Here is a 7838-nt window from a genome sequence, read left to right as displayed (position 1 = left end):
TTCAAGTGTATACAGAGTTGGTTATTTTGAGTTTCCTTTAGTGGAAATCCAATGTACTAGTATTTTACAACACCTTATGAATAGCTTAGAAAACAAGAAAGTCAATTGGAATGAATACAATTAGTTGCCAGATATGTTGTTTCCATTGGTACTAGAAGATTATGCATAAAGTAATAATAACAGCATGTTTTATGTTGTGCAATAAATAACCTATCCAAGTATGAGTGGAATGATGTTCTAGCTGGATTTACTTTAAAGCTGTAATACTATTTAGAGTTGCACATTTTTGAGAAGAAGAATGGTTACATGTTACTGAAAATTTTAGTTTCTGCGATAAAAGTTGTCTATGGGTATAGTGACAGCAAAGAACTGTCTGTGATGATAATTACAGAATATCCATACAGTGGCTTTATTTAATGCATACCAGAACTTGGAGACAAATGTCCAAAATATAGAGATAGATCATCTAATAACCTAAAGAGTTATCTGATTTTGGGAGATGACTTTAATTGTATTTAAGATAAGAAGTATTTTTATGGAAAAAGAAAGTCTGGATTATTAGCATTTTGATGCTTTTTTAAGAATTGGGCAAATCTGTTGAATCTAATAGACCTAAAAGTTTTTGAAGACTATATTTTGTTACTCATTATTATTTTGCGTTTGAGATTCAAACATTTTTACAGAATTTATATCCGTTATGACTTATGATTTTGTTCCTAATCCAACTGAAATTTTCTAATGCTTAAATTCACTATCACCTACAACAGATTGGCAAAAGGTTACTGGAATTCACTACCATATGATAACATTTAGAGAAATTATACATTTTAATAATCAAACTATTTTAGGACATAAAAACATGGAACAAATTTCTGTTTTTTTTTTTTTTTATTTTAGACAAAATTACAAAGAATACAAAAGGTGGGGACTGGGAGTCCCATTTGAAATACATGGAGCTGGAGTTAGTGTGGAGGATTAAACTGAATGTCACACAGTTCATGGAAATGAATGAAGCAGCATCTATTACTAGTGCTTTAAAACTGAGAGTATCTAATTGTTGGAATAAACATATTGTTACTGTTTATCTAACAGTATTTGCAACTGAATGACCTCACAATTATTATTTTAACACTTAGTGTTTTTGATGTCCTAAAATAGTGTTCATGAATTAAACAGAGTCTTAAAAATAAGTAACCGCATTCTTCAAAATTCTAACAAACACAGCTAAATCCATCACAACTGTTAGTTAATATCACGCATAAAAGCAAGCTTTTATGTAAAACAAAGACTTATCAAGTCACAATAAGGCATGCTGGTAACTGTTTTCAAGCTTTTTTAAGGGAATTCAATAGAAGACTTTTTCATATTGGCTTGCATTGGTTGAAAATATGACATCTTTTAAAAGCTACATCACACATACAGCATACACAATTGTGTGAATATGTCCAGGCCACAGATGCCCTCCTGGGCAAGTAAATCAGAACTGAGTAGGATAAGAACACTCAGTTGGAGGCGACACTGAAATATATGAAAGTGAGGATCAACAGCTATGACATGGACATGCTCCTCTCTTATGTTTTCCCAATTATTCCCTAAATTGATAAATAACCACAACAAAACACCATCTGCATAAAGGACAAATAAACCAAAACAAAAATGCAGACACAAGAGAACAGTCCACATAATTTAATTAAAATACATAAACACTTTTGTTCCCACAAGTAACTTCTTCAGATAAAAACACTCTCTCCAACATACATTTTATAAGCTAAAAAATAAACTGGTAAATATCCTAACAGTGCATTTGTACTCAAAGATCAAAACAGAACGGCTCCCTAGCATACCAAAATAAAGACCTGATTGTGATACAGATGTTTGTGATGTACTTGGAGTTCAGTATTCATCTGGGGATGGTAGAAGTCAACATCTGAAACTAGACTATGCAGCCTAGGCAGGGGATACAGCTTGCCTTCCTGCAGTACTGACACCTGTTGGTGGCCAGGTGGAACAGCAAGTAGCTAAGATGTATGACCTGACTGCCCAGCAGCCTCTCACTATAGCTCAAATTAGTGGATGGGCTAAGGACAAAAATGTTTCTGCAGTGGTGATGGCCTTTTAATAAGCTAGTTGTCACCGCACAACTAAACTATTATTTTTATGAGAAAGATTCTTCTGTAGTGTCTGGGTTGGAGGCCAGTGAGTTTCTGGCAGGCGTCTGACAAGGCTTTGCAGGTGTCCATTTTGGGCATTCAGAGGGAACCACAGTTGACTGTTTCTGAGGGGTCTAATGAGGTTCCGCAGTTTCTCTTTTGGTAAGTGGTTCCTGCTGCAGTTGTGGAATGCTGTCCTGAGTCTGGTCCTTCTCAGGTATCCAGCACAGGTGTCCCTTTGAAGCAGAAATAGAAAACTAACCATGTCTCTTCTGCTCCCAGGGAAATACAAAGTGAGTGGCAGGCCTCTACTCAGGGGTTATTTAATGCTTTACTGTTGTTGCTGCCTCCTCAAGGGGTTTCAGTTGCTGCTTAAACTATGAGTCTGAGGAGGAGGATTCTCATACTCTTGATAATCCCTATGATCTCTAAGATGATGGACTTTTTAAAGTAGGATTGTGCCCAGGTTTTGGATATCCATAAGAGCGACTAAGAGCTACTGCAAATGGAATCTCCTAAACCTGGGACAATTTTTCTGTCTTCCCTGCTTTATTGGATGTTTTTTTCTCTGCCTCTAAAGTGCTGGATTCTCTGTCCCCTGCTCCCAGGAAGTCTGATAGGTTTTACAGGGTGCCTGAGGATTGTTCCTTTTTGTTTAAATGTCCTGCTGCTGACCCCTCTGTTAAGCCATCTCAATTGCTTCCTTCATCCAAGTTGCTACCTTCTGACAAAGACAGCAGGACTATGGATAGGCTGGGTGAGAAAGTTTATACTTTCTCTACCATGGCATTTAGGGCTATTAATTATCAGACCCATGTTTCTATGTATGTCTTGGCTCTTCTTTCTCAGGCCTGTCAGGTTCTTTCTGATCTTCCAGACTCTGGGGGTAAATCTTCTGCCGTTTCCTTGCTTGGGACTTCCTCTCAGGTAGTTCATCATTCTATCAAATGTAGTTATGATGCTGCAGATGCCTCTTCAAGGGCTGCTGCTTCTGGTTTGGTTCTGAGGAGATATTCATGACTTCGGCTTCAAACTTTGCCTGATGATGTTAAGGCTAAGTTGCTGGATGCTCCTCTGGATAATACTCTTTTTGTTTGTTGAAGTAGCTGCTGGTTTATTTAAGTCTATTCAGGACAAGGGGAAGGCTTTGCAGGAGCATAAACATGTCTTTGTTTCTCCTGTGCCTAAATTTCAATGGAACTACCCTTCTAAGCAAGCCTTTATTCATAGGCAGTCTCACCCTCCTTCTAAAGGTAAAAAGGGTAGTAAAAAGACTCCTCCTGCTAAGGCTACTCAGACTGCAGGGATTCTTAAGCCTTCCTTTCCTGACAAACAGGTACTGTCTGACTATCGACCCATTCCCAGCCACATTTCTCTGTCTCTTCGCCTTTCTCTTTTTCTTCCTGTTTGGCTCTGGATCAACCAGGATTCTTGGGTTTTGTCAACCATTCGTCAGGGGTACTTCATGGTTTGGATTTCCCATCCTCCTTTTATGGGCAAGAAGTGCCTGTATCCCAAAGGGGAATGGGCTTTATTCAAGAATGTTTCAAGTGCCCAGAAAAGAAGGTACTTGGAGACCCATTCTAGACCTCTCCCATCTGAACGCTTTCTGAAGGCGCCTTCCTTTCAGATGTTGTCCCTTCAGTCCCTTTTTTCTCTCTTTCCTCCCTCAGGCCTTTCTGGTGTCTCTGGACCTGAAGGATGCTTATTTCCATATTCCAATCCATCCCCTTTTCAGGAGATTATTGTGTTTCTCTGTTGCTTCCTGGCATTTTCAGTTCTGTCCTTTGCCCTTTGGTCTTTCTACTGCCCAAAGGTGTTCACCAAATGCCTCACTCCTGTGATTGCCTTTTGCAGGCTTCAAGGGATCCACATATTTTCTTATTTTGATGACCTGCTGATTCAGGCATCTTATCCAGAGGTCCTTTTGCAAAATCTTCACTTTACCATTTCTCTTCTTCAGAACCTGGGGTTCAAAATAAACTTCAACAAGTCTTCCCTGACTCCCTCTCAGGATCATGTCTTTCTGGGTTGCAGCTTTCAAATGGTGCCAATGCTGGCATTCCTGCCTCCTCCAAAGACATTATCTCTCATTTCTTTCTTTCAAACTCTTCTTCCTCTAGCCTCCATTTCAGCCAGGGAGTTTCTGAGAGCTCTGGGGTTCACGGCTTCCACCATTCTGATGCTTCCTCTGGCCAGACTCCACATGAGCAAGTTTCAGTGGTTTCTGAAGTCCGTGTGGATTCAGCATGCGCATTGTCTGGACTTGTCTGTTCCTCTTCTCCAGTGTCTCAAGGTCATACTTCTGTGGTGGATTCAGCAGTGTTGTCTGAATCCAGGGCTCCCATTTCAGCCTCTGCTTTCCTCTCAGGATCTGTTCACAGATGCTTCAGATGTGGGATGGGGAGCAATATTTGACTCCTTGAAGGTTCAGGGAGTGTAGTCACCTCATCAGCAGAAGAAGCACATCAACATCAAAGAGATGAGAGTTCTTATGCTGGCTCTTCAGGTGTTTCATCCTCTCTACTCTGCAGGGCCACTCAAGGTATTCACGGATAATAGCACAGTCATATGGTATATCAACAAACAGGGGGGTTCAAGATCCTACTGTCTTTGCTGGTATGGGATCTGGCTATCCAATATCATGCGACTCTTCAGGCAGTTTACATACCTTCAAATCAAAACATTGTGGCAGACAATCTGAGCAGGTCCTTCACTCAATCTCACAAATGGATGCTTCACAGGGATGTGTTTCTGGACATTGTTCACCAGTGGGGTATTCCTCAAGTAGATCTCTTTGCCTCCCCTTTAAACAGACAACTTCCTCTTTTATGTGCCAGAGTCCCAAGTCCTTTGGTCTGGAAAGTGGACACCCTCTCATTTTCTTGGAAGGGGATGTTTCTTTATGCATTCCCTCCCCTTCCTCTCATTCCGAGAGTCTTGTTCAAGATTCAACAGGATGCTCCCAAAATCTTGTTGGTGACTCCCTTTTGGCCACGACAGCACTGGTTCCCTCCAATTCTGCATCTTGCCAGGGGCAGTCATCACAAGTTACCTCACAGGGTGGATGTCCTCACACAAGATGAGGAGTCTCTCATCCATCCCCACCTGTCCACGCTTCAACTGACACTGTGGGTAATAGGGTTTTGATTCCTCATAGACACCTTTTTTCTGAGGACATGCTGCAGGTCATGCAGGAGGCCAGGGAACCTACTACTAGGAAATCCTACTTATCTAAATGGAAGAGGTTTTCTATTTGGTGTCTTTCTCATGACTTCAACCCACTTTCTGTGGATGTTCCTTTGGTTCTTGCTTATTTGCGTGAGTTGCTCAATGCTGGTTTGGCCTATTCTTCTATTAAGGTCCACTTATCAGCTCTTTCTGCTTGTCTGCCTTTAACTCCCCTGTCAGTTTCTAGATTTGAGGCTAAGCAGTTTCTTAAAGGCATCTTTAATATAAAGTCTCCCAGGTAGCCTGCTCCTCCTCCCTGGGATCTTAATTTTGTTCTGAAAAAACTGACTCAGGCTCCTATTTTGCCTGTTGTTTTGGCTTCCTTGCAACATTGTTCTTGGAAGACAGTTCTTATGTTAGCTCTTACTTCTGCCAGACAGGTGTCTGAGTTGCAAGCCCTTATAGCTTGTCCACCTTTTTTGATATTCATGAGGACAGGATGTCAGAGGTTAATGAGTTGTCACTTATCAATCTATTAATTTGTCTCCCTTTTTTCCTTCTCCACAATGTGACGGCGAGAGGGTGCTACTTACCTTAGATGTGCATAGAGTCTCAGACTTTATTTGGATACAACTAAAGTTATCAGAAAGTCTGACCAGTTATTTGTTTCCTTTCATCCTAGGTCTTTAAGTTTGGCTGTTTCCAAGCAAACTATTTCCACTTGGATTTCAAAGGTTATTTCCTTTTGTTACACTTTTCATGGTGAGAGCCTTCCTTCTTCTGTAAAGGCCCATTCCACTACAGCTATGGCTTCTTCTGATGCTCTTTTCAAAGCCTTAGACACTAATTCTATTCTTGAAGCTGCTCCCTGGACTTCTGTGCGTACCTTTACCAGTCATTACCAGTTAGATGGTATCTCCAGAGCTAGAGCTGGTTTTGCTGCTGCCATACTTCATGGCTTCTTGGACAGCTCTGCTGCTTCCTCCTCCCATGTTTCTTCTTGAGCTTTTGCACTCTCCCATTAGTAAGGAATACAGCAGCAGTGAATGTAAGGACATAGTACCACTGTGTAAAATCTTACCATAATGGTAGATGTCCTTGCCTTCACCACTGCAGTATTGACTCCCTCCCTGCATCACCCTTGTCTTTTTCTCTTCCTGTCTGTACAGATTATCCTTGGTTTTCCTTGAACTGCTGTTCCTACTGGGGTAATCTGTTCTGAGAATGGTACGCCTGAACGTCGCCTTTATGCCCCACTTTACGCAACGAGTAAGCAGGTGACCGCATACCTTAAAGCAATGGTAAACTTCTGTAAACTGGCCGGATGGAGGGCTTCATGGCATGGAATCCCCATTAGTAAGGAATACTGCAGCAACAGCAAGGACATATACCATCATGGTAAGATTTTACACAACTGTACTTTCCCTATTTACAGATAGTACTTGTAAAGTTTGTTTCCTAATCAGTATTATAGCAAGAATAAAATGATTCATTTGGGAGACTTCCATTCAGATTCTGAGCTGAAAACTGTAAAGTGCTTAGCCACTGTGAACTGTTTTACCACAGTAAAGGTGTGTCCCACTCACTCACTAGGGTGCTGTCTGTGAGCCTGCTTGTTATTTTTCCAAAATAAAACTGTGAAGAAGCTCTGGGGCATAACTGATGGTGAACTGTAAAATGATATGAAAAAATAAATGATAAAAAAGTTGCATTGCATTTCATCATTGGGAGAAGCAGCTCTAGTACGCTGTATAACAAAGTATACTGTTATGTTCTACATCATTTTAGTCCTCTGTCTCACATGTCTATGGTTTGATTGTAACCTCCTCTCTTTGTCTGTGGGGAGAATTTTATGTTCTCCTTTATCTATATGGGTGGTCTGCAAGTACTGATATTTCCCCCCACATGCCAAATATATGACAAATGACTGATTTCAATAAATTATCTCTTTGTCCCTCCCACTTCATCTATTGCATCTGTTCTTGATTTGTCAGGTCTGCTCATGGACCTCTTACCCTATTAATGGAAGGAAATGGAGTGTGAGAATGGCTTACTACACTGGTTAGTGATATTTATTTTCTGCTCTTACATTCAGTACAGTTTTAATTACTAATGTTGCCACCATTATACCTGCAATTGAAATGTGACATTTATAGGTGACATTTGACCACCACTGCCAGAAGTGAATGAACACATTTATCATGAGAGGGACATTTCACAGGTAAAAGACTAAATGCACCTTCCTTGAAACTTCATCACATAAACTGCTTTGCAGATTTGTAATACTACTGAGACACTTTTTTCACTTCTGTGTTATTTAATAAGTTGAAATGGAAAACCCTATGTGCAGGAAAGGTTATACATTTCTGTGATTTCTGAATGTCACAGTTAGCACATCTTAATAAAATACTAGCTTTGCTCATATAAAATACAGAATTACTAAGCATCACCTGTGTAGAACTGCAAACAGCAAGTTATATTGTATTCTAATGTTGCATACAGTATCATATCAAGTTG

Source organism: Protopterus annectens, chromosome 9.part0 (assembly GCF_019279795.1).
Source record: "Protopterus annectens isolate FY-2018-M chromosome 9.part0, PAN1.0, whole genome shotgun sequence".
NCBI lineage: Eukaryota > Metazoa > Chordata > Ceratodontiformes > Protopteridae > Protopterus > Protopterus annectens.
Note: the sequence above shows the minus strand (reverse complement) of the source record.